This window comes from Ranitomeya variabilis, chromosome 4 (genome assembly GCF_051348905.1).
Source record: "Ranitomeya variabilis isolate aRanVar5 chromosome 4, aRanVar5.hap1, whole genome shotgun sequence".
Classification (NCBI taxonomy): Eukaryota; Metazoa; Chordata; class Amphibia; order Anura; family Dendrobatidae; genus Ranitomeya; species Ranitomeya variabilis.
This window is the reverse complement of record NC_135235.1, coordinates 316298198-316321681: the sequence shown is the minus strand read 5'-3', so window position 1 is coordinate 316321681 and position 23484 is coordinate 316298198. Positions and strand designations below refer to the sequence as shown.

The following is a 23484-nucleotide window of genomic DNA, read 5'->3' as shown; positions in this document are numbered from 1 at the left end:
TCAATGACAATTACTGGTCATATTTCTGCTGACTAACTTGGAAAGAGTTAAGGCACAGAATCCACAAGAAGTCAGGCGCTGCGTTCAGGTCGCAGTCTCTCTTGGAGGCGTGGGTTCAAATCCCACTTCTGACATCACCTTTTCATGAAACTATACAGATTCTCAGTCAATTATTGATTAGATGGGGATCAAACCAAACTTAGCAATGGGCCTTAAAAAACCTGATCCCAAAGTTACCACTACCTGGGAGTCTTTGGGGTGAATCTGAAATTGTCGTCTATAAACGGAACTCAAGGACCGTGAAATAGTTTTTATGTGCATATGTTAGCTGTCTTGGCACTATAAAAATACTGCGGGCGGTCAATGGGGCGGGACTATTTCAACTCTTTGTGTTCTCTTTCCCTATTAGGGCGGAGACTCCACATCCTATGGGGCTGTTCTGGGAGATTTCTATAAACTGAATTGCCGGTAAGTCTAATTTCATATTTGATTACCTCATTCATCAATAGACCATAAAAATACTTAATAAACAAAAGCTTAAAAGGTAGGTAATCATAGTTTTAAAGTCTGAAATGCACATGCGATGCTGACATCTAAGTTTCAGCACATTTTGGGACAAATGTTTTCACATTGAAAGTTAACAATCATTAAAATATTTTCTCTAAATTGTTGTCTCCTTTTTTGCTCCAATTATTTGCATTTAATAACAAATAAAACTTGATGTAACATTATGCATGCACATTGTCTTTTATGTGCAACCATCACCTGTCTCACAAACACAGGGTTTGAATGAACCTGATGAATGGAGTCAAATTGAAAATGTAAAAAAATCTCTGTCAAAATTGCTGTTTTTTTCTACTCATTCACAAAGAGTTAATGAAAGTTATTAAATATGTACAACAAAATAGCAGGAGTTTCAAATAGAAATCATGCTGCAAAAACCAGTCAAAGCAAAAATAAAAATATCTACTTTCAGGGGTTTCGCTTGACATTTGCCAAGTGTCTAGCACTCCTAAAGTTGTTTGTGTTTGGCCGAAATAGCTCAGATGGGAGAACGTTAGACTGAAGATCTAATGGTCCCTGGTTCGATCCCGGGTTTCGGCAACATCATTTTTCTTGATTCTTTACATTTTAAGGAGAAAATAAACAAAGCACATGGACTGATTATTTAAAGAAAATGTAAAAGGCCACTTCTGACATCACCTTTTCATGAAACTGTACATATTCTCAGTAAATTATTGATTAGATGGGGATCAAACTAAACTTAGCAATGGGCCTTAAAAAATCCGATCTCAAAGTTACCACTACCTGGGAGTCTTTGGGGTGAATCTGAAATTGTCGTCTATAAACGGAACTCTAGGACCATGAAATAGTTTTTATGTGCATATGTTAGCTGTCTTGGCACTATAAAAATACTGCCGGCGGTCAATGGGGCGGGACTATTTCAACTCTTTGTGTTCTCTTTCCCTATTAGGGCGGAGACTCCACATCCTATGGGGCTGTTCTGGGAGATTTCTATAAACTGAATTGCCGGTAAGTCTAATTTCATATTTGATTACCTCATTCATCAATAGACCATAAAAATACTTAATAAACAAAAGCTTAAAAAGCAGGTAATCATAGTTTTAAAGTCTGAAATGCACATGCGATACTGACATCTAAGTTTCAGCACATTTTGGGACAAATGTTTTCACATTGAAAGTTAACAATCATTAAAATATTTTCTCTAAATTGTTGTCTCCTTTTTTGCTCCAATTATTTGCATTTAATAACAAATAAAACTTGATGTAACATTATGCATGCACATTGTCTTTTATGTGCAACCATTACCTGTCTCACAAACACAGGGTTTGAATGAACCTGATGAATGGAGTCAAATTGAAAATGTAAAAAAATCTCTGTCAAAATTGCTGTTTTTTTCTACTCATTCACAAAGAGTTAATGAAAGTTATTAAATATGTACAACAAAATAGCAGGAGTTTCAAATAGAAATCATGCTGCAAAAACCAGTCAAAGCAAAAATAAAAATATCTACTTTCAGGGGTTTCGCTTGACATTTGCCAAGTGTCTAGCACTCCTAAAGTTGTTTGTGTTTGGCCGAAATAGCTCAGATGGGAGAGCGTTAGACTGAAGATCTAAAGGTCCCTGGTTCGATCCCGGGTTTCGGCAACATCATTTTTCTTGATTCTTTACATTTTAAGGAGAAAATAAACAAAGCACGTGGACTGATTATTTAAAGAAAATGTAAAAGGCCTAAAAATCTTAACTATCTACAGAAAATAAAATGTTAAAAAGATGAGAAATGGGAACTTTTCCATTTGAGCAAATTATTATTTTTTTGTAATTTTTCCTCTGTTTTGTTTATTTCCATTTCACTTAGCTGTAAGAGGATTTAAAGGGAACCTGATAGCCGATAAAGAAAGCATGTATCAGACACTAGCTGAATGATTTCAACCATGTATGTTTGACTATGAAATGCTGTGGTGTATATGAATTCATTGTGAGAAGTAATTTCTAAAATGGGGTCACTTTGGGGGGGTTTCTGCTGTTTTGGTACTTTTGGTACTCTGCAAATTTTACCTGCAAACTATTCTTGCAAAATCTGCATTCCAAAATCCAAATAGCGCTCTTATTTTCAAAGCCCTGCTGTGTGGCCAAACAGTAGATTCTGAAGAAATATGGTGCATCACCGCATTTTGTGAGAAATCTAACATTTCTAACATCCTAACAAAATAAAAGGAGGTTTGAAAGTGAATGCTGACAAAAAGTACACATATGAAAAATGCTATTTATTTACATTTTTGTGTGGTGCGACAAGTTGGTTTAAGGATATAAGCAGTCAAAGAATAAAAATGACTAATATTTCAAAATTTTAAACAAAATTTAGAAATTTTCACAGAAAAAAACTAAAAATATATTGACCTAAATTTACAGTTAATGTAAAGTACAATGTGTCACAAAAAACACTTTCAGAATTACGGGGATATGTAGAAGCATTCCAGAGTTATTACTGCATACAGTGATAAAAGTCATATTTTTTTAAAATGGGGCTTGGCCATTTAGCTCAAAATAGGCTTGATAACTAATAGTTTAAACAAATGTATTGAAATAAAAACTGTAATATTAAATATTTTAAAATAATTTTCAATGACAATTACTGGTCATATTTCTTCTGACTAACTTGGAAAGAGTTAAGGCACAGAATCCACAAGAAGTCAGGATGGCCGAGTGGTCTAAGGCGCTGCGTTCAGGTCGCAGTCTCTCTTGGAGGCGTGGGTTCAAATCCCACTTCTGACATCACCTTTTCATGAAACTATACAGATTCTCAGTCAATTATTGATTAGATGGGGATCAAACCAAACTTAGCAATGGGCCTTAAAAAATCCGATCCCAAAGTTACCACTACCTGGGAGTCTTTGGGGTGAATCTGAAATTGTCGTCTATAAACGGAACTCTAGGACCGTGAAATAGTTTTTATGTGCATATGTTAGCTGTCTTGGCACTATAAAAATACTGCCGGCGGTCAATGGGGCGGGACTATTTCAACTCTTTGTGTTCTCTTTCCCTATTAGGGCGGAGACTCCACATCCTATGGGGCTGTTCTGGGAGATTTCTATAAACTGAATTGCCGGTAAGTCTAATTTCATATTTGATTACCTCATTCATCAATAGACCATAAAAATACTTAATAAACAAAAGCTTAAAAAGCAGGTAATCATAGTTTTAAAGTCTGAAATGCACATGCGATACTGACATCTAAGTTTCAGCACATTTTGGGACAAATGTTTTCACATTGAAAGTTAACAATCATTAAAATATTTTCTCTAAATTGTTGTCTCCTTTTTTGCTCCAATTATTTGCATTTAATAACAAATAAAACTTGATGTAACATTATGCATGCACATTGTCTTTTATGTGCAACCATCACCTGTCTCACAAACACAGGGTTTGAATGAACCTGATGAATGGAGTCAAATTGAAAATGTAAAAAAATCTCTGTCAAAATTGCTGTTTTTTTCTACTCATTCACAAAGAGTTAATGAAAGTTATTAAATATGTACAACAAAATGGCAGGAGTTTCAAATAGAAATCATGCTGCAAAAACCAGTCAAAGCAAAAATAAAAATATCTACTTTCAGGGGTTTCGCTTGACATTTGCCAAGTGTCTAGCACTCCTAAAGTTGTTTGTGTTTGGCCGAAATAGCTCAGATGGGAGAACGTTAGACTGAAGATCTAAAGGTCCCTGGTTCGATCCCGGGTTTCGGCAACATGATTTTTCTTGATTCTTTACATTTTAAGGAGAAAATAAACAAAGCACGTGGACTGATTATTTAAAGAAAATGTAAAAGGCCACTTCTGACATCACCTTTTCATGAAACTGTACATATTCTCAGTCAATTATTGATTAGATGGGGATCAAACTAAACTTAGCAATGGGCCTTAAAAAATCCGATCCCAAAGTTACCACTACCTGGGAGTCTTTGGGGTGAATCTGAAATTGTCGTCTATAAACGGAACTCTAGGACCATGAAATAGTTTTTATGTGCATATGTTAGCTGTCTTGGCACTATAAAAATACTGCCGGCGGTCAATGGGGCGGGACTATTTCAACTCTTTGTGTTCTCTTTCCCTATTAGGGCGGAGACTCCACATCCTATGGGGCTGTTCTGGGAGATTTCTATAAACTGAATTGCCGGTAAGTCTAATTTCATATTTGATTACCTCATTCATCAATAGACCATAAAAATACTTAATAAACAAAAGCTTAAAAAGCAGGTAATCATAGTTTTAAAGTCTGAAATGCACATGCGATACTGACATCTAAGTTTCAGCACATTTTGGGACAAATGTTTTCACATTGAAAGTTAACAATCATTAAAATATTTTCTCTAAATTGTTGTCTCCTTTTTTGCTCCAATTATTTGCATTTAATAACAAATAAAACTTGATGTAACATTATGCATGCACATTGTCTTTTATGTGCAACCATCACCTGTCTCACAAACACAGGGTTTGAATGAACCTGATGAATGGAGTCAAATTGAAAATGTAAAAAAATCTCTGTCAAAATTGCTGTTTTTTTCTACTCATTCACAAAGAGTTAATGAAAGTTATTAAATATGTACAACAAAATAGCAGGAGTTTCAAATAGAAATCATGCTGCAAAAACCAGTCAAAGCAAAAATAAAAATATCTACTTTCAGGGGTTTCGCTTGACATTTGCCAAGTGTCTAGCACTCCTAAAGTTGTTTGTGTTTGGCCGAAATAGCTCAGATGGGAGAGCGTTAGACTGAAGATCTAAAGGTCCCGGGTTTCGGCAACATCATTTTTCTTGATTCTTTACATTTTAAGGAGAAAATAAACAAAGCACGTGGACTGATTATTTAAAGAAAATGTAAAAGGCCTAAAAATCTTAACTATCTACAGAAAATAAAATGTTAAAAAGATGAGAAATGGGAACTTTTCCATTTGAGCAAATTATTATTTTTTTGTAATTTTTCCTCTGTTTTGTTTATTTCCATTTCACTTAGCTGTAAGAGGATTTAAAGGGAACCTGATAGCCGATAAAGAAAGCATGTATCAGACACTAGCTGAATGATTTCAACCATGTATGTTTGACTATGAAATGCTGTGGTGTATATGAATTCATTGTGAGAAGTAATTTCTAAAATGGGGTCACTTTGGGGGGGTTTCTGCTGTTTTGGTACTTTTGGTACTCTGCAAATTTTACCTGCAAACTATTCTTGCAAAATCTGCATTCCAAAATCCAAATAGCGCTCTTATTTTCAAAGCCCTGCTGTGTGGCCAAACAGTAGATTCTGAAGAAATATGGTGCATCACCGCATTTTGTGAGAAATCTAACATTTCTAACATCCTAACAAAATAAAAGGAGGTTTGAAAGTGAATGCTGACAAAAAGTACACATATGAAAAATGCTATTTATTTACATTTTTGTGTGGTGCGACAAGTTGGTTTAAGGATATAAGCAGTCAAAGAATAAAAATGACTAATATTTCAAAATTTTAAACAAAATTTAGATATTTTCACAGAAAAAAACTAAAAATATATTGACCTAAATTTACAGTTAATGTAAAGTACAATGTGTCACAAAAAACACTTTCAGAATTACGGGGATATGTAGAAGCATTCCAGAGTTATTACTGCATACAGTGATAAAAGTCATATTTTTTTAAAATGGGGCTTGGCCATTTAGCTCAAAATAGGCTTGATAACTAATAGTTTAAACAAATGTATTGAAATAAAAACTGTAATATTAAATATTTTAAAATAATTTTCAATGGCAATTACTGGTCATATTTCTTCTGACTAACTTGGAAAGAGTTAATAAACAAAGCACGTGGACTGATTATTTAAAGAAAATGTAAAAGGCCTAAAAATCTTAACTATCTACAGAAAATAAAATGTTAAAAAGATGAGAAATGGGAACTTTTCCATTTGAGCAAATTATTATTTTTTTGTAATTTTTCCTCCTTTTTGTTTATTTCCATTTCACTTAGCTGTAAGAGGATTTAAAGGGAACCTGATAGCTGATAAAGAAAGCATGTATCAGACACTAGCTGAATGATTTCAACCATGTATGTTTGACTATGAAATGCTGTGGTGTATATGAATTCATTGTGAGAAGTAATTTCTAAAATGGGGTCACTTTGGGGGGGTTTCTGCTGTTTTGGTACTTTTGGTACTCTGCAAATTTTACCTGCAAACTATTCTTGCAAAGTCTGCATTCCAAAATCCAAATAGCGCTTTTATTTTCAAAGCCCTGCTGTGTGGCCAAACAGTAGATTCTGAAGAAATATGGTGCATCACTGCATTTTGTGAGAAATCTAACATTTCTAACATCCTAACAAAATAAAAGGAGGTTTGAAAGTGAATGCTGACAAAAAGTACACATATGAAAAATGCTATTTATTTACATTTTTGTGTGGTGCGACAAGTTGGTTTAAGGATATAAGCAGTCAAAGAATAAAAATGACTAATATTTCAAAATTTTAAACAAAATTTAGATATTTTCACAGAAAAAAACTAAAAATATATTGACCTAAGTTTACAGTTAATGTAAAGTACAATGTGTCACAAAAAACACTTTCAGAATTACGGGGATATGTAGAAGCATTCCAGAGTTATTACTGCATACAGTGATAAAAGTCATATTTTTTTAAAATGGGGCTTGGCCATTTAGCTCAAAATAGGCTTGATAACTAATAGTTTAAACAAATGTATTGAAATAAAAACTGTAATATTAAATATTTTAAAATAAATTTCAATGACAATTACTGGTCATATTTCTTCTGACTAACTTGGAAAGAGTTAAGGCACAGAATCCACAAGAAGTCAGGATGGCCGAGTGGTCTAAGGCCATCCTGACTTCTTGTGGATTCTGTGCTTTAACTCTTTCCAAGTTAGTCAGAAGAAATATGACCAGTAATTGTCAGGTCGCAGTCTCTCTTGGAGGCGTGGGTTCAAATCCCGCCTCTGACATCACCTTTTCATGAAACTGTACAGATTACAGTCAATTATTGATTAGATGGGGATCAAACCAAACTTAGCAATGGGCCTTAAAAAACCTGATCCCAAAGTTACCACTACCTGGGAGTCTTTGGGGTGAATCTGAAATTGTCGTCTATAAACGGAACTCTAGGACCGTGAAATAGTTTTATGTGCATATGTTAGCTGTCTTGGCACTATAAAAATACTGCCGGCGGTCAATGGGGCGGGACTATTTCAACTCTTTGTGTTCTCTTTCCCTATTAGGGCGGAGACTCCACATCCTATGGGGCTGTTCTGTGAGATTTCTATAAACTGAATTGCCGGTAAGTCTAATTTCATATTTGATTACCTCATTCATCAAAAGACCATAAAAATACTTAATAAACAAAAGCTTAAAAAGTAGGTAATCATAGTTTTAAAGTCTGAAATACACATGCGATACTGACATCTAAGTTTCAGCACATTTTGGGACAAATGTTTTCACATTGAAAGTTAACAATCATTAAAATATTTTCTCTAAATTGTTGTCTCCTTTTTTGCTCCAATTATGTGCATTTAATAACAAATAAAACTTGATGTAACATTATGCATGCACATTGTCTTTTATGTGCAACCATCACCTGTCTCACAAACACAGGGTTTGAATGAACCTGATGAATGGAGTCAAATTGAAAATGTAAAAAAATCTCTGTCAAAATTGCTGTTTTTTTCTACTCATTCACAAAGAGTTAATGAAAGTTATTAAATATGTACAACAAAATAGCAGGGGTTTCAAATAGAAATCATGCTGCAAAAACCAGTCAAAGCAAAAATAAAAATATCTACTTTCAGGGGTTTCGCTTGACATTTGCCAAGTGTCTAGCACTCCTAAAGTTGTTTGTGTTTGGCCGAAATAGCTCAGATGGGAGAGCGTTAGACTGAAGATCTAAAGGTCCCTGGTTCGATCCCGGGTTTCGGCAACATCATTTTTCTTGATTCTTTACATTTTAAGGAGAAAATAAACAAAGCACGTGGACTGATTATTTAAAGAAAATGTAAAAGGCCTAAAAATCTTAACTATCTACAGAAAATAAAATGTTAAAAAGATGAGAAATGGGAACTTTTCCATTTGAGCAAATTATTATTTTTTTGTAATTTTTCCTCTGTTTTGTTTATTTCCATTTCACTTAGCTGTAAGAGGATTTAAAGGGAACCTGATAGCTGATAAAGAAAGCATGTATCAGACACTAGCTGAATGATTTCAACCATGTATGTTTGACTATGAAATGCTGTGGTGTATATGAATTCATTGTGAGAAGTAATTTCTAAAATGGGGTCACTTTGGGGGGGTTTCTGCTGTTTTGGTACTTTTGGTACTCTGCAAATTTTACCTGCAAACTATTCTTGCAAAGTCTGCATTCCAAAATCCAAATAGCGCTTTTATTTTCAAAGCCCTGCTGTGTGGCCAAACAGTAGATTCTGAAGAAATATGGTGCATCACCGCATTTTGTGAGAAATCTAACATTTCTAACATCCTAACAAAATAAAAGGAGGTTTGAAAGTGAATGCTGACAAAAAGTACACATATGAAAAATCCACAAGAAGTCAGGATGGCCGAGTGGTCTAAGGCGCTGCGTTCAGGTCGCAGTCTCTCTTGGAGGCGTGGGTTCAAATCCCACTTCTGACATCACCTTTTCATGAAACTATACAGATTCTCAGTCAATTATTGATTAGATGGGGATCAAACCAAACTTAGCAATGGGCCTTAAAAAATCTGATCCCAAAGTTACCACTACCTGGGAGTCTTTGGGGTGAATCTGAAATTGTCGTCTATAAACGGAACTCTAGGACCGTGAAATAGTTTTTATGTGCATATGTTAGCTGTCTTGGCACTATAAAAATACTGCTGGCGGTCAATGAACCTGATGAATGGAGTCAAATTGAAAATGTAAAAAAATCTCTGTCAAAATTGCTGTTTTTTTCTACTCATTCACAAAGAGTTAATGAAAGTTATTAAATATGTACAACAAAATAGCAGGAGTTTCAAATAGAAATCATGCTGCAAAAACCAGTCAAAGCAAAAATAAAAATATCTACTTTCAGGGGTTTCGCTTGACATTTGCCAAGTGTCTAGCACTCCTAAAGTTGTTTGTGTTTGGCCGAAATAGCTCAGATGGGAGAGCGTTAGACTGAAGATCTAAAGGTCCCTGGTTCGATCCCGGGTTTCGGCAACATCATTTTTCTTGATTCTTTACATTTTAAGGAGAAAATAAACAAAGCACGTGGACTAATTATTTAAAGAAAATGTAAAAGGCCTAAAAATCTTAACTATCTACAAAAAATAAAATGTTAAAAAGATGAGAAATGGGAACTTTTCCATTTGAGCAAATTATTATTTTTTTGTAATTTTTCCTCTGTTTTGTTTATTTCCATTTCACTTAGCTGTAAGAGGATTTAAAGGGAACCTGATAGCTGATAAAGAAAGCATGTATCAGACACTAGCTGAATGATTTCAACCATGTATGTTTGACTATGAAATGCTGTGGTGTATATGAATTCATTGTGAGAAGTAATTTCTAAAATGGGGTCACTTTGGGGGGGTTTCTGCTGTTTTGGTACTTTTGGTACTCTGCAAATTTTACCTGCAAACTATTCTTGCAAAATCTGCATTCCAAAATCCAAATAGCGCTCTTATTTTCAAAGCCCTGCTGTGTGGCCAAACAGTAGATTCTGAAGAAATATGGTGCATCACCGCATTTTGTGAGAAATCTAACATTTCTAACATCCTAACAAAATAAAAGGAGGTTTGAAAGTGAATGCTGACAAAAAGTACACATATGAAAAATCCACAAGAAGTCAGGATGGCCGAGTGGTCTAAGGCGCTGCGTTCAGGTCGCAGTCTCTCTTGGAGGCGTGGGTTCAAATCCCACTTCTGACATCACCTTTTCATGAAACTATACAGATTCTCAGTCAATTATTGATTAGATGGGGATCAAACCAAACTTAGCAATGGGCCTTAAAAAATCTGATCCCAAAGTTACCACTACCTGGGAGTCTTTGGGGTGAATCTGAAATTGTCGTCTATAAACGGAACTCTAGGACCATGAAATAGTTTTTATGTGCATATGTTAGCTGTCTTGGCACTATAAAAATACTGCTGGCGGTCAATGAACCTGATGAATGGAGTCAAATTGAAAATGTAAAAAAATCTCTGTCAAAATTGCTGTTTTTTTCTACTCATTCACAAAGAGTTAATGAAAGTTATTAAATATGTACAACAAAATAGCAGGAGTTTCAAATAGAAATCATGCTGCAAAAACCAGTCAAAGCAAAAATAAAAATATCTACTTTCAGGGGTTTCGCTTGACATTTGCCAAGTGTCTAGCACTCCTAAAGTTGTTTGTGTTTGGCCGAAATAGCTCAGATGGGAGAGCGTTAGACTGAAGATCTAAAGGTCCCTGGTTCGATCCCGGGTTTCGGCAACATCATTTTTCTTGATTCTTTACATTTTAAGGAGAAAATAAACAAAGCACGTGGACTAATTATTTAAAGAAAATGTAAAAGGCCTAAAAATCTTAACTATCTACAAAAAATAAAATGTTAAAAAGATGAGAAATGGGAACTTTTCCATTTGAGCAAATTATTATTTTTTTGTAATTTTTCCTCTGTTTTGTTTATTTCCATTTCACTTAGCTGTAAGAGGATTTAAAGGGAACCTGATAGCTGATAAAGAAAGCATGTATCAGACACTAGCTGAATGATTTCAACCATGTATGTTTGACTATGAAATGCTGTGGTGTATATGAATTCATTGTGAGAAGTAATTTCTAAAATGGGGTCACTTTGGGGGGGTTTCTGCTGTTTTGGTACTTTTGGTACTCTGCAAATTTTACCTGCAAACTATTCTTGCAAAATCTGCATTCCAAAATCCAAATAGCGCTCTTATTTTCAAAGCCCTGCTGTGTGGCCAAACAGTAGATTCTGAAGAAATATGGTGCATCACCGCATTTTGTGAGAAATCTAACATTTCTAACATCCTAACAAAATAAAAGGAGGTTTGAAAGTGAATGCTGACAAAAAGTACACATATGAAAAATCCACAAGAAGTCAGGATGGCCGAGTGGTCTAAGGCGCTGCGTTCAGGTCGCAGTCTCTCTTGGAGGCGTGGGTTCAAATCCCACTTCTGACATCACCTTTTATTGAAACTATACAGATTCTCAGTCAATTATTGATTAGATGGGGATCAAACCAAACTTAGCAATGGGCCTTAAAAAATCTGATCCCAAAGTTACCACTACCTGGGAGTCTTTGGGGTGAATCTGAAATTGTCGTCTATAAACGGAACTCTAGGACCGTGAAATAGTTTTTATGTGCATATGTTAGCTGTCTTGGCACTATAAAAATACTGCTGGCGGTCAATGAACCTGATGAATGGAGTCAAATTGAAAATGTAAAAAAATCTCTGTCAAAATTGCTGTTTTTTTCTACTCATTCACAAAGAGTTAATGAAAGTTATTAAATATGTACAACAAAATAGCAGGAGTTTCAAATAGAAATCATGCTGCAAAAACCAGTCAAAGCAAAAATAAAAATATCTACTTTCAGGGGTTTCGCTTGACATTTGCCAAGTGTCTAGCACTCCTAAAGTTGTTTGTGTTTGGCCGAAATAGCTCAGATGGGAGAGCGTTAGACTGAAGATCTAAAGGTCCCTGGTTCGATCCCGGGTTTCGGCAACATCATTTTTCTTGATTCTTTACATTTTAAGGAGAAAATAAACAAAGCACGTGGACTGATTATTTAAAGAAAATGTAAAAGGCCTAAAAATCTTAACTATCTACAGAAAATAAAATGTTAAAAAGATGAGAAATGGGAACTTTTCCATTTGAGCAAATTATTATTTTTTTGTAATTTTTCCTCTGTTTTGTTTATTTCCATTTCACTTAGCTGTAAGAGGATTTAAAGGGAACCTGATAGCTGATAAAGAAAGCATGTATCAGACACTAGCTGAATGATTTCAACCATGTATGTTTGACTATGAAATGCTGTGGTGTATATGAATTCATTGTGAGAAGTAATTTCTAAAATGGGGTCACTTTGGGGGGGTTTCTGCTGTTTTGGTACTTTTGGTACTCTGCAAATTTTACCTGCAAACTATTCTTGCAAAATCTGCATTCCAAAATCCAAATAGCGCTCTTATTTTCAAAGCCCTGCTGTGTGGCCAAACAGTAGATTCTGAAGAAATATGGTGCATCACCGCATTTTGTGAGAAATCTAACATTTCTAACATCCTAACAAAATAAAAGGAGGTTTGAAAGTGAATGCTGACAAAAAGTACACATATGAAAAATCCACAAGAAGTCAGGATGGCCGAGTGGTCTAAGGCGCTGCGTTCAGGTCGCAGTCTCTCTTGGAGGCGTGGGTTCAAATCCCACTTCTGACATCACCTTTTCATGAAACTATACAGATTCTCAGTCAATTATTGATTAGATGGGGATCAAACCAAACTTAGCAATGGGCCTTAAAAAATCTGATCCCAAAGTTACCACTACCTGGGAGTCTTTGGGGTGAATCTGAAATTGTCGTCTATAAACGGAACTCTAGGACCGTGAAATAGTTTTTATGTGCATATGTTAGCTGTCTTGGCACTATAAAAATACTGCTGGCGGTCAATGAACCTGATGAATGGAGTCAAATTGAAAATGTAAAAAAATCTCTGTCAAAATTGCTGTTTTTTTCTACTCATTCACAAAGAGTTAATGAAAGTTATTAAATATGTACAACAAAATAGCAGGAGTTTCAAATAGAAATCATGCTGCAAAAACCAGTCAAAGCAAAAATAAAAATATCTACTTTCAGGGGTTTCGCTTGACATTTGCCAAGTGTCTAGCACTCCTAAAGTTGTTTGTGTTTGGCCGAAATAGCTCAGATGGGAGAGCGTTAGACTGAAGATCTAAAGGTCCCTGGTTCGATCCCGGGTTTCGGCAACATCATTTTTCTTGATTCTTTACATTTTAAGGAGAAAATAAACAAAGCACGTGGACTAATTATTTAAAGAAAATGTAAAAGGCCTAAAAATCTTAACTATCTACAAAAAATAAAATGTTAAAAAGATGAGAAATGGGAACTTTTCCATTTGAGCAAATTATTATTTTTTTGTAATTTTTCCTCTGTTTTGTTTATTTCCATTTCACTTAGCTGTAAGAGGATTTAAAGGGAACCTGATAGCTGATAAAGAAAGCATGTATCAGACACTAGCTGAATGATTTCAACCATGTATGTTTGACTATGAAATGCTGTGGTGTATATGAATTCATTGTGAGAAGTAATTTCTAAAATGGGGTCACTTTGGGGGGGTTTCTGCTGTTTTGGTACTTTTGGTACTCTGCAAATTTTACCTGCAAACTATTCTTGCAAAATCTGCATTCCAAAATCCAAATAGCGCTCTTATTTTCAAAGCCCTGCTGTGTGGCCAAACAGTAGATTCTGAAGAAATATGGTGCATCACCGCATTTTGTGAGAAATCTAACATTTCTAACATCCTAACAAAATAAAAGGAGGTTTGAAAGTGAATGCTGACAAAAAGTACACATATGAAAAATGCTATTTCTTTACATTTTTGTGTGGTGCGACAAGTTGGTTTAAGGATATAAGCAGTCAAAGAATAAAAATGACTAATATTTCAAAATTTTAAACAAACTTTAGATATTTTCACAGAAAAAAACTAAAAATATATTGACCTAAATTTACAGTTAATGTAAAGTACAATGTGTCACAAAAAACACTTTCAGAATTACGGGGATATGTAGAAGCATTCCAGAGTTATTACTGCATACAGTGATAAAAGTCATATTTTTTTAAAATGGGGCTTGGCCATTTAGCTCAAAATAGGCTTGATAACTAATAGTTTAAACAAATGTATTGAAATAAAAACTGTAATATTAAATATTTTAAAATAATTTTCAATGACAATTACTGGTCATATTTCTTCTGACTAACTTGGAAAGAGTTAAGGCACAAAATCCACAAGAAGTCAGGATGGCCGAGTGGTCTAAGGCGCTGCGTTCAGGTCGCAGTCTCTTGGAAGCGTGGGTTCAAATCCCACTTCTGACATCACCTTTTCATGAAACTATACAGATTCTCAGTCAATTATTGATTAGATGGGGATCAAACCAAACTTAGCAATGGGCCTTAAAAAATCCGATCCCAAAGTTACCACTACCTGGGAGTCTTTGGGGAGAATCTGAAATTGTCGTCTATAAACGGAACTCTAGGACCGTGAAATAGTTTTTATGTGCATATGTTAGCTGTCTTGGCACTATAAAAATACTGCCGGCGGTCAATGGGGCGGGACTATTTCAACTCTTTGTGTTCTCTTTCCCTATTAGGGCGGAGACTCCACATCCTATGGGGCTGTTCTGGGAGATTTCTATAAACTGAATTGCCGGTAAGTCTAATTTCATATTTGATTACCTCATTCATCAATAGACCATAAAAATACTTAATAAACAAAAGCTTAAAAAGCAGGTAATCATAGTTTTAAAGTCTGAAATGCACATGCGATACTGACATCTAAGTTTCAGCACATTTTGGGACAAATGTTTTCACATTGAAAGTTAACAATCATTAAAATATTTTCTCTAAATTGTTGTCTCCTTTTTTGCTCCAATTATTTGCATTTAATAACAAATAAAACTTGATGTAACATTATGCATGCACATTGTCTTTTATGTGCAACCATCACCTGTCTCACAAACACAGGGTTTGAATGAACCTGATGAATGGAGTCAAATTGAAAATGTAAAAAAATCTCTGTCAAAATTGCTGTTTTTTTCTACTCATTCACAAAGAGTTAATGAAAGTTATTAAATATGTACAACAAAATAGCAGGAGTTTCAAATAGAAATCATGCTGCAAAAACTAGTCAAAGCAAAAATAAAAATATCTACTTTCAGGGGTTTCGCTTGACATTTGCCAAGTGTCTAGCACTCCTAAAGTTGTTTGTGTTTGGCCGAAATAGCTCAGATGGGAGAGCGTTAGACTGAAGATCTAAAGGTCCCTGGTTCGATCCCGGGTTTCGGCAACATCATTTTTCTTGATTCTTTACATTTTAAGGAGAAAATAAACAAAGCACGTGGACTGATTATTTAAAGAAAATGTAAAAGGCCTAAAAATCTTAACTATCTACAGAAAATAAAATGTTAAAAAGATGAGAAATGGGAACTTTTCCATTTGAGCAAATTATTATTTTTTTGTAATTTTTCCTCTGTTTTGTTTATTTCCATTTCACTTAGCTGTAAGAGGATTTAAAGGGAACCTGATAGCTGATAAAGAAAGCATGTATCAGACACTAGCTGAATGATTTCAACCATGTATGTTTGACTATGAAATGCTGTGGTGTATATGAATTCATTGTGAGAAGTAATTTCTAAAATGGGGTCACTTTGGGGGGGTTTCTGCTGTTTTGGTACTTTTGGTACTCTGCAAATTTTACCTGCAAACTATTCTTGCAAAATCTGCATTCCAAAATCCAAATAGCGCTCTTATTTTCAAAGCCCTGCTGTGTGGCCAAACAGTAGATTCTGAAGAAATATGGTGCATCACCGCATTTTGTGAGAAATCTAACATTTCTAACATCCTAACAAAATAAAAGGAGGTTTGAAAGTGAATGCTGACAAAAAGTACACATATGAAAAATGCTATTTATTTACATTTTTGTGTGGTGCGACAAGTTGGTTTAAGGATATAAGCAGTCAAAGAATAAAAATGACTAATATTTCAAAATTTTAAACAAACTTTAGATATTTTCACAGAAAAAAACTAAAAATATATTGACCTAAATTTACAGTTAATGTAAAGTACAATGTGTCACAAAAAACACTTTCAGAATTACGGGGATATGTAGAAGCATTCCAGAGTTATTACTGCATACAGTGATAAAAGTCATATTTTTTTAAAATGGGGCTTGGCCATTTAGCTCAAAATAGGCTTGATAACTAATAGTTTAAACAAATGTATTGAAATAAAAACTGTAATATTAAATATTTTAAAATAATTTTCAATGACAATTACTGGTCATATTTCTTCTGACTAACTTGGAAAGAGTTAAGGCACAAAATCCACAAGAAGTCAGGATGGCCGAGTGGTCTAAGGCGCTGCGTTCAGGTCGCAGTCTCTTGGAGGCGTGGGTTCAAATCCCACTTCTGACATCACCTTTTCATGAAACTATACAGATTCTCAGTCAATTATTGATTAGATGGGGATCAAACCAAACTTAGCAATGGGCCTTAAAAAATCCGATCCCAAAGTTACCACTACCTGGGAGTCTTTGGGGAGAATCTGAAATTGTCGTCTATAAACGGAACTCTAGGACCGTGAAATAGTTTTTATGTGCATATGTTAGCTGTCTTGGCACTATAAAAATACTGCCGGCGGTCAATGGGGCGGGACTATTTCAACTCTTTGTGTTCTCTTTCCCTATTAGGGCGGAGACTCCACATCCTATGGGGCTGTTCTGGGAGATTTCTATAAACTGAATTGCCGGTAAGTCTAATTTCATATTTGATTACCTCATTCATCAATAGACCATAAAAATACTTAATAAACAAAAGCTTAAAAAGCAGGTAATCATAGTTTTAAAGTCTGAAATGCACATGCGATACTGACATCTAAGTTTCAGCACATTTTGGGACAAATGTTTTCACATTGAAAGTTAACAATCATTAAAATATTTTCTCTAAATTGTTGTCTCCTTTTTTGCTCCAATTATTTGCATTTAATAACAAATAAAACTTGATGTAACATTATGCATGCACATTGTCTTTTATGTGCAACCATCACCTGTCTCACAAACACAGGGTTTGAATGAACCTGATGAATGGAGTCAAATTGAAAATGTAAAAAAATCTCTGTCAAAATTGCTGTTTTTTTCTACTCATTCACAAAGAGTTAATGAAAGTTATTAAATATGTACAACAAAATAGCAGGAGTTTCAAATAGAAATCATGCTGCAAAAACTAGTCAAAGCAAAAATAAAAATATCTACTTTCAGGGGTTTCGCTTGACATTTGCCAAGTGTCTAGCACTCCTAAAGTTGTTTGTGTTTGGCCGAAATAGCTCAGATGGGAGAGCGTTAGACTGAAGATCTAAAGGTCCCTGGTTCGATCCCGGGTTTCGGCAACATCATTTTTCTTGATTCTTTACATTTTAAGGAGAAAATAAACAAAGCACGTGGACTGATTATTTAAAGAAAATGTAAAAGGCCTAAAAATCTTAACTATCTACAGAAAATAAAATGTTAAAAAGATGAGAAATGGGAACTTTTCCATTTGAGCAAATTATTATTTTTTTGTAATTTTTCCTCTGTTTTGTTTATTTCCATTTCACTTAGCTGTAAGAGGATTTAAAGGGAACCTGATAGCTGATAAAGAAAGCATGTATCAGACACTAGCTGAATGATTTCAACCATGTATGTTTGACTATGAAATGCTGTGGTGTATATGAATTCATTGTGAGAAGTAATTTCTAAAATGAGGTCACTATAAAAATACTGCCGGCGGTCAATGGGGCGGGACTATTTCAACTCTTTGTGTTCTCTTTCCCTATTAGGGCGGAGACTCCACATCCTATGGGGCTGTTCTGGGAGATTTCTATAAACTGAATTGCCGGTAAGTCTAATTTCATATTTGATTACCTCATTCATCAATAGACCATAAAAATACTTAATAAACAAAAGCTTAAAAAGCAGGTAATCATAGTTTTAAAGTCTGAAATGCACATGCGATACTGACATCTAAGTTTCAGCACATTTTGGGACAAATGTTTTCACATTGAAAGTTAACAATCATTAAAATATTTTCTCTAAATTGTTGTCTCCTTTTTTGCTCCAATTATTTGCATTTAATAACAAATAAAACTTGATGTAACATTATGCATGCACATTGTCTTTTATGTGCAACCATCACCTGTCTCACAAACACAGGGTTTGAATGAACCTGATGAATGGAGTCAAATTGAAAATGTAAAAAAATCTCTGTCAAAATTGCTGTTTTTTTCTACTCATTCACAAAGAGTTAATGAAAGTTATTAAATATGTACAACAAAATAGCAGGAGTTTCAAATAGAAATCATGCTGCAAAAACCAGTCAAAGCAAAAATAAAAATATCTACTTTCAGGGGTTTCGCTTGACATTTGCCAAGTGTCTAGCACTCCTAAAGCTGTTTGTGTTTGGCCGAAATAGCTCAGATGGGAGAGCGTTAGACTGAAGATCTAAAGGTCCCTGGTTCGATCCCGGGTTTCGGCAACATCATTTTTCTTGATTCTTTACATTTTAAGGAGAAAATAAACAAAGCACGTGGACTGATTATTTAAAGAAAATGTAAAAGGCCTAAAAATCTTAACTATCTACAGAAAATAAAATGTTAAAAAGATGAGAAATGGGAACTTTTCCATTTGAGCAAATTATTATTTTTTTGTAATTTTTCCTCTGTTTTGTTTATTTCCATTTCACTTAGCTGTAAGAGGATTTAAAGGGAACCTGATAGCTGATAAAGAAAGCATGTATCAGACACTAGCTGAATGATTTCAACCATGTATGTTTGACTATGAAATGCTGTGGTGTATATGAATTCATTGTGAGAAGTAATTTCTAAAATGGGGTCACTTTGGGGGGGTTTCTGCTGTTTTGGTACTTTTGGTACTCTGCAAATTTTACCTGCAAACTATTCTTGCAAAATCTGCATTCCAAAATCCAAATAGCGCTCTTATTTTCAAAGCCCTGCTGTGTGGCCAAACAGTAGATTCTGAAGAAATATGGTGCATCACCGCATTTTGTGAGAAATCTAACATTTCTAACATCCTAACAAAATAAAAGGAGGTTTGAAAGTGAATGCTGACAAAAAGTACACATATGAAAAATGCTATTTATTTACATTTTTGTGTGGTGCGACAAGTTGGTTTAAGGATATAAGCAGTCAAAGAATAAAAATGACTAATATTTCAACATTTTAAACAAAATTTAGATATTTTCACAGAAAAAAACTAAAAATATATTGACCTAAATTTACAGTTAATGTAAAGTACAATGTGTCACAAAAAACACTTTCAGAATTACGGGGATATGTAGAAGCATTCCAGAGTTATTACTGCATACAGTGATAAAAGTCATATTTTTTTAAAATGGGGCTTGGCCATTTAGCTCAAAATAGGCTTGATAACTAATAGTTTAAACAAATGTATTGAAATAAAAACTGTAATATTAAATTTTTTAAAATAATTTTCAATGACAATTACTGGTCATATTTCTTCTGACTAACTTGGAAAGAGTTAAGGCACAAAATCCACAAGAAGTCAGGATGGCCGAGTGGTCTAAGGCGCTGCGTTCAGGTCGCAGTCTCTCTTGGAGGCGTGGGTTCAAATCCCACTTCTTACATCACCTTTTCATGAAACTATACAGATTCTCAGTCAATTATTGATTAGATGGGGATCAAACCAAACTTAGCAATGGGCCTTAAAAAATCCGATCCCAAAGTTACCACTACCTGGGAGTCTTTGGGGTGAATCTGAAATTGTCGTCTATAAACGGAACTCTAGGACCGTGAAATAGTTTTTATGTGCATATGTTAGCTGTCTTGGCACTATAAAAATACTGCCGGCGGTCAATGGGGCGGGACTATTTCAACTCTTTGTGTTCTCTTTCCCTATTAGGGCGGAGACTCCACATCCTATGGGGCTGTTCTGGGAGATTTCTATAAACTGAATTGCCGGTAAGTCTAATTTCATATTTGATTACCTCATTCATCAATAGACCATAAAAATACTTAATAAACAAAAGCTTAAAAAGCAGGTAATCATAGTTTTAAAGTCTGAAATGCACATGCGATACTGACATCTAAGTTTCAGCACATTTTGGGACAAATGTTTTCACATTGAAAGTTAACAATCATTAAAATATTTTCTCTAAATTGTTGTCTCCTTTTTTGCTCCAATTATTTGCATTTAATAACAAATAAAACTTGATGTAACATTATGCATGCACATTGTCTTTTATGTGCAACCATCACCTGTCTCACAAACACAGGGTTTGAATGAACCTGATGAATGGAGTCAAATTGAAAATGTAAAAAAATCTCTGTCAAAATTGCTGTTTTTTTCTACTCATTCACAAAGAGTTAATGAAAGTTATTAAATATGTACAACAAAATAGCAGGAGTTTCAAATAGAAATCATGCTGCAAAAACTAGTCAAAGCAAAAATAAAAATATCTACTTTCAGGGGTTTCGCTTGACATTTGCCAAGTGTCTAGCACTCCTAAAGTTGTTTGTGTTTGGCCGAAATAGCTCAGATGGGAGAGCGTTAGACTGAAGATCTAAAGGTCCCTGGTTCGATCCCGGGTTTCGGCAACATCATTTTTCTTGATTCTTTACATTTTAAGGAGAAAATAAACAAAGCACGTGGACTGATTATTTAAAGAAAATGTAAAAGGCCTAAAAATCTTAACTATCTACAGAAAATAAAATGTTAAAAAGATGAGAAATGGGAACTTTTCCATTTGAGCAAATTATTATTTTTTTGTAATTTTTCCTCTGTTTTGTTTATTTCCATTTCACTTAGCTGTAAGAGGATTTAAAGGGAACCTGATAGCTGATAAAGAAAGCATGTATCAGACACTAGCTGAATGATTTCAACCATGTATGTTTGACTATGAAATGCTGTGGTGTATATGAATTCATTGTGAGAAGTAATTTCTAAAATGAGGTCACTTTGGGGGGGTTTCTGCTGTTTTGGTACTTTTGGTACTCTGCAAATTTTACCTGCAAACTATTCTTGCAAAATCTGCATTCCAAAATCCAAATAGCGCTCTTATTTTCAAAGCCCTGCTGTGTGGCCAAACAGTAGATTCTGAAGAAATATGGTGCATCACCGCATTTTGTGAGAAATCTAACATTTCTAACATCCTAACAAAATAAAAGGAGGTTTGAAAGTGAATGCTGACAAAAAGTACACATATGAAAAATGCTATTTATTTACATTTTTGTGTGGTGCGACAAGTTGGTTTAAGGATATAAGCAGTCAAAGAATAAAAATGACTAATATTTCAAAATTTTAAACAAACTTTAGATATTTTCACAGAAAAAAACTAAAAATATATTGACCTAAATTTACAGTTAATGTAAAGTACAATGTGTCACAAAAAACACTTTCAGAATTACGGGGATATGTAGAAGCATTCCAGAGTTATTACTGCATACAGTGATAAAAGTCATATTTTTTTAAAATGGGGCTTGGCCATTTAGCTCAAAATAGGCTTGATAACTAATAGTTTAAACAAATGTATTGAAATAAAAACTGTAATATTAAATATTTTAAAATAATTTTCAATGACAATTACTGGTCATATTTCTTCTGACTAACTTGGAAAGAGTTAAGGCACAAAATCCACAAGAAGTCAGGATGGCCGAGTGGTCTAAGGCGCTGCGTTCAGGTCGCAGTCTCTTGGAGGCGTGGGTTCAAATCCCACTTCTGACATCACCTTTTCATGAAACTATACAGATTCTCAGTCAATTGTTGATTAGATGGGGATCAAACCAAACTTAGCAATGGGCCTTAAAAAATCCGATCCCAAAGTTACCACTACCTGGGAGTCTTTGGGGAGAATCTGAAATTGTCGTCTATAAACGGAACTCTAGGACCGTGAAATAGTTTTTATGTGCATATGTTAGCTGTCTTGGCACTATAAAAATACTGCCGGCGGTCAATGGGGCGGGACTATTTCAACTCTTTGTGTTCTCTTTCCCTATTAGGGCGGAGACTCCACATCCTATGGGGCTGTTCTGGGAGATTTCTATAAACTGAATTGCCGGTAAGTCTAATTTCATATTTGATTACCTCATTCATCAATAGACCATAAAAATACTTAATAAACAAAAGCTTAAAAAGCAGGTAATCATAGTTTTAAAGTCTGAAATGCACATGCGATACTGACATCTAAGTTTCAGCACATTTTGGGACAAATGTTTTCACATTGAAAGTTAACAATCATTAAAATATTTTCTCTAAATTGTTGTCTCCTTTTTTGCTCCAATTATTTGCATTTAATAACAAATAAAACTTGATGTAACATTATGCATGCACATTGTCTTTTATGTGCAACCATCACCTGTCTCACAAACACAGGGTTTGAATGAACCTGATGAATGGAGTCAAATTGAAAATGTAAAAAAATCTCTGTCAAAATTACTGTTTTTTTCTACTCATTCACAAAGAGTTAATGAAAGTTATTAAATATGTACAACAAAATAGCAGGAGTTTCAAATAGAAATCATGCTGCAAAAACTAGTCAAAGCAAAAATAAAAATATCTACTTTCAGGGGTTTCGCTTGACATTTGCCAAGTGTCTAGCACTCCTAAAGTTGTTTGTGTTTGGCCGAAATAGCTCAGATGGGAGAGCGTGAAGACTGAAGATCTAAAGGTCCCTGGTTCGATCCCGGGTTTCGGCAACATCATTTTTCTTGATTCTTTACATTTTAAGGAGAAAATAAACAAAGCACGTGGACTGATTATTTAAAGAAAATGTAAAAGGCCTAAAAATCTTAACTATCTACAGAAAATAAAATGTTAAAAAGATGAGAAATGGGAACTTTTCCATTTGAGCAAATTATTATTTTTTTGCAATTTTTCCTCTGTTTTGTTTATTTCCATTTCACTTAGCTGTAAGAGGATTTAAAGGGAACCTGATAGCTGATAAAGAAAGCATGTATCAGACACTAGCTGAATGATTTCAACCATGTATGTTTGACTATGAAATGCTGTGGTGTATATGAATTCATTGTGAGAAGTAATTTCTAAAATGGGGTCACTTTGGGGGGGTTTCTGCTGTTTTGGTACTTTTGGTACTCTGCAAATTTTACCTGCAAACTATTCTTGCAAAATCTGCATTCCAAAATCCAAATAGCGCTCTTATTTTCAAAGCCCTGCTGTGTGGCCAAACAGTAGATTCT

At 34.5% G+C, this 23484-nt stretch overlaps 21 non-coding genes across 21 annotated transcripts; all 21 read left to right on the top strand.

The window, feature by feature from the left end:
- The first annotated feature begins 1031 nt into the window (after positions 1-1031).
- On the top strand, positions 1032-1104 carry TRNAF-GAA (transfer RNA phenylalanine (anticodon GAA)). Its single transcript has one exon. It is a non-coding gene; the product is annotated as a tRNA-Phe (tRNA).
- Positions 1105-2096: 992 nt separating this feature from the next.
- On the top strand, positions 2097-2169 carry TRNAF-GAA (transfer RNA phenylalanine (anticodon GAA)). Its single transcript has one exon. It is a non-coding gene; the product is annotated as a tRNA-Phe (tRNA).
- Positions 2170-3214: 1045 nt separating this feature from the next.
- On the top strand, positions 3215-3297 carry TRNAL-CAG (transfer RNA leucine (anticodon CAG)). The gene has a single exon. It is a non-coding gene; the product is annotated as a tRNA-Leu (tRNA).
- An 897-nt stretch (positions 3298-4194) lies between these two features.
- TRNAF-GAA (transfer RNA phenylalanine (anticodon GAA)) lies at positions 4195-4267 on the top strand. Its single transcript has one exon. It is a non-coding gene; the product is annotated as a tRNA-Phe (tRNA).
- A 4128-nt stretch (positions 4268-8395) lies between these two features.
- TRNAF-GAA (transfer RNA phenylalanine (anticodon GAA)) lies at positions 8396-8468 on the top strand. Its single transcript has one exon. It is a non-coding gene; the product is annotated as a tRNA-Phe (tRNA).
- Positions 8469-9092: 624 nt separating this feature from the next.
- TRNAL-CAG (transfer RNA leucine (anticodon CAG)) lies at positions 9093-9175 on the top strand. Its single transcript has one exon. It is a non-coding gene; the product is annotated as a tRNA-Leu (tRNA).
- Positions 9176-9646: 471 nt separating this feature from the next.
- Positions 9647-9719, top strand: TRNAF-GAA (transfer RNA phenylalanine (anticodon GAA)). The gene has a single exon. It is a non-coding gene; the product is annotated as a tRNA-Phe (tRNA).
- Positions 9720-10343: 624 nt separating this feature from the next.
- Positions 10344-10426, top strand: TRNAL-CAG (transfer RNA leucine (anticodon CAG)). The gene has a single exon. It is a non-coding gene; the product is annotated as a tRNA-Leu (tRNA).
- Positions 10427-10897: 471 nt separating this feature from the next.
- TRNAF-GAA (transfer RNA phenylalanine (anticodon GAA)) lies at positions 10898-10970 on the top strand. The gene has a single exon. It is a non-coding gene; the product is annotated as a tRNA-Phe (tRNA).
- Positions 10971-11594: 624 nt separating this feature from the next.
- Positions 11595-11677, top strand: TRNAL-CAG (transfer RNA leucine (anticodon CAG)). The gene has a single exon. It is a non-coding gene; the product is annotated as a tRNA-Leu (tRNA).
- A 471-nt stretch (positions 11678-12148) lies between these two features.
- TRNAF-GAA (transfer RNA phenylalanine (anticodon GAA)) lies at positions 12149-12221 on the top strand. The gene has a single exon. It is a non-coding gene; the product is annotated as a tRNA-Phe (tRNA).
- A 624-nt stretch (positions 12222-12845) lies between these two features.
- On the top strand, positions 12846-12928 carry TRNAL-CAG (transfer RNA leucine (anticodon CAG)). Its single transcript has one exon. It is a non-coding gene; the product is annotated as a tRNA-Leu (tRNA).
- A 471-nt stretch (positions 12929-13399) lies between these two features.
- TRNAF-GAA (transfer RNA phenylalanine (anticodon GAA)) lies at positions 13400-13472 on the top strand. The gene has a single exon. It is a non-coding gene; the product is annotated as a tRNA-Phe (tRNA).
- Positions 13473-14517: 1045 nt separating this feature from the next.
- Positions 14518-14598, top strand: TRNAL-CAG (transfer RNA leucine (anticodon CAG)). Its single transcript has one exon. It is a non-coding gene; the product is annotated as a tRNA-Leu (tRNA).
- An 897-nt stretch (positions 14599-15495) lies between these two features.
- On the top strand, positions 15496-15568 carry TRNAF-GAA (transfer RNA phenylalanine (anticodon GAA)). Its single transcript has one exon. It is a non-coding gene; the product is annotated as a tRNA-Phe (tRNA).
- Positions 15569-16613: 1045 nt separating this feature from the next.
- Positions 16614-16694, top strand: TRNAL-CAG (transfer RNA leucine (anticodon CAG)). Its single transcript has one exon. It is a non-coding gene; the product is annotated as a tRNA-Leu (tRNA).
- Positions 16695-17591: 897 nt separating this feature from the next.
- On the top strand, positions 17592-17664 carry TRNAF-GAA (transfer RNA phenylalanine (anticodon GAA)). Its single transcript has one exon. It is a non-coding gene; the product is annotated as a tRNA-Phe (tRNA).
- Positions 17665-18715: 1051 nt separating this feature from the next.
- Positions 18716-18788, top strand: TRNAF-GAA (transfer RNA phenylalanine (anticodon GAA)). Its single transcript has one exon. It is a non-coding gene; the product is annotated as a tRNA-Phe (tRNA).
- Positions 18789-19833: 1045 nt separating this feature from the next.
- Positions 19834-19916, top strand: TRNAL-CAG (transfer RNA leucine (anticodon CAG)). The gene has a single exon. It is a non-coding gene; the product is annotated as a tRNA-Leu (tRNA).
- An 897-nt stretch (positions 19917-20813) lies between these two features.
- Positions 20814-20886, top strand: TRNAF-GAA (transfer RNA phenylalanine (anticodon GAA)). Its single transcript has one exon. It is a non-coding gene; the product is annotated as a tRNA-Phe (tRNA).
- Positions 20887-21931: 1045 nt separating this feature from the next.
- On the top strand, positions 21932-22012 carry TRNAL-CAG (transfer RNA leucine (anticodon CAG)). Its single transcript has one exon. It is a non-coding gene; the product is annotated as a tRNA-Leu (tRNA).
- Positions 22013-23484: the final 1472 nt, after the last annotated feature.